The sequence below is a fragment of the Triticum aestivum genome, chromosome 7A (genome assembly GCF_018294505.1).
Source record: "Triticum aestivum cultivar Chinese Spring chromosome 7A, IWGSC CS RefSeq v2.1, whole genome shotgun sequence".
NCBI lineage: Eukaryota > Viridiplantae > Streptophyta > Magnoliopsida > Poales > Poaceae > Triticum > Triticum aestivum.
Window position 1 is genome coordinate 626959631 of NC_057812.1, and position 1803 is coordinate 626961433.

The 1803-nt window shown below is 43.2% G+C and overlaps 1 pseudogene; it reads right to left on the reverse strand.

Moving 5' to 3' along the window:
- Positions 1 to 371: 371 nt before the first annotated feature.
- Positions 372 to 1408, reverse strand: LOC123153593 (protein STRICTOSIDINE SYNTHASE-LIKE 10-like; annotated as a pseudogene).
- Between the last annotated feature and the right edge of the window lie 395 nt (positions 1409 to 1803).

A 1803-nucleotide genomic window follows, 5' to 3' on the forward strand; every position in this document is an offset into this window, starting at 1 on the left:
TTTCTCGCAAAAAAGATGTTCTCTTTTGGCAAGATTGGATTCTCTCGTTTTTGTGAGTATTAACCTGTACTCCTATATGCTAACTATCTTTGATATTCACGACAATGCTCGTGCTTTTTTCTGTCTTTGAAATTCACATATATGCTATTATCTAGTTCTGCAGAAATAACGGTTCTATAGAAAATACATGAACATCGTCAAATAGAAAACTCATTCTAATACTATTTTTTTAGAAACTATCCTAATAATATAATAGAATAATAGTCATATGTACAAATAAAGTCAATCAAAACAAAATCATAACAAGAATAAAATAAAAGGTGCATGTCCTAGGAAAATCCTAATTCACATATCTCTAGTAATTGCTTTATCTATTTGCGCGTGACGACGGACACATAATGAAGCTCGACGGATCCCATGAACAATCTGTCGCCTTTCCTCTCCACCACCTCGGTCGGCCTCATGCCCTTCGGTCCCTGCATCTCCTCGATTATTTCTCCGTCGGCATCGATCCTCAATGCTAGCAGGTGGCTATCAACGCCAAAGGGGAGCTCAGCCTTTTCACGATGTAGTGCCACCAAGTATCCTCCTTCATTGTCGGGCCTCACATTGTCTGGATAGCCAGGGAGGTTGGCGAATAGCTCCATCGAGCTCTCCTTGGAGCCCTTGATCCAGTATCATAGCAGCTTACATGGCCCGGTTGATGAGACGATTAGATGTGTTCGAGCAGCGCTGATGGCGAGGCCATTGGGGTAAGTGATGTCAGCCTAGAGCACGACAACCTTTCTTGTTCATGGCTCATACCTCAATAGCCGACCCGTCGAGTCTCCGGTTCTTGTGACCATCTCATGTTGTGACCTATTGTAGTTCCTGGAGCGGTCCATGAAGTAGACCTCGCCGGTTACCTGGTCGATGTCCACCCCATTGGTGAAGCGAAGAGGTACGCCATCAACTTCGATGACCAGCACTGTATCCTCCCCACCGCCTGGCGTGACCCTCATGAGCCCCTTGTAGGCATCGGCTATGTACAGGTGCCCAGACTTGAGGTGGAACCACATGCCGAGCGGCCGGCCGCAGTGGTGAAGGAAATATGCCCTAGAGGCAATAATAAAGTTGTTATTTATATTTCCTTGTATCATGATAAATGTTTATTATTCACGCTACAATTGTATTAACCAGAAACTTAGTACATGTGTGAATACATAGACAAACAGAGTGTCACTAGTATGCCTCTACTTGACTAGCTCGTTGATCAAAGATGGTTAAGTTTCCTAGCCATGGACAAAGAGTTGTCATTTGATAAACGGGATCACATCATTAGAGAATAATGTGATTGACTTGACCCATCCATTAGCTTAACACGATGATCGTCAGTTTACTGCTATTACTTTCTCCATAACTTATACATGTTCCTATGACTATGAGATTATGCAACTCCCGAATACCGGAGGAACACTTAGTGTTCTATCAAACGTCACAACGTAACTGGGTGACTATAAAGATGCTCTACAGGTGCCGTTGATGGTGTTTGTTGAGTTGGCATAGATCGAGATTAGGATTTGTCACTCCGTGTATCGAAGAGGTATCTCTGGGCCGTCTCGGTAATGCACACCACTATATGCCTTGCATGCAATGTAACTAATGAGTTAGTTACGGGATGTAACATTACGGAACGAGTAAAGAGACTTGCAGGTAATGAGATTGAACTAGGTATTGAGATACCGATAATCGAATCTCGGGCAAGTAACATACCGATGACAAAGGGAACAACATATGTTGTTATGCGGTTTGACCGATAAAGAT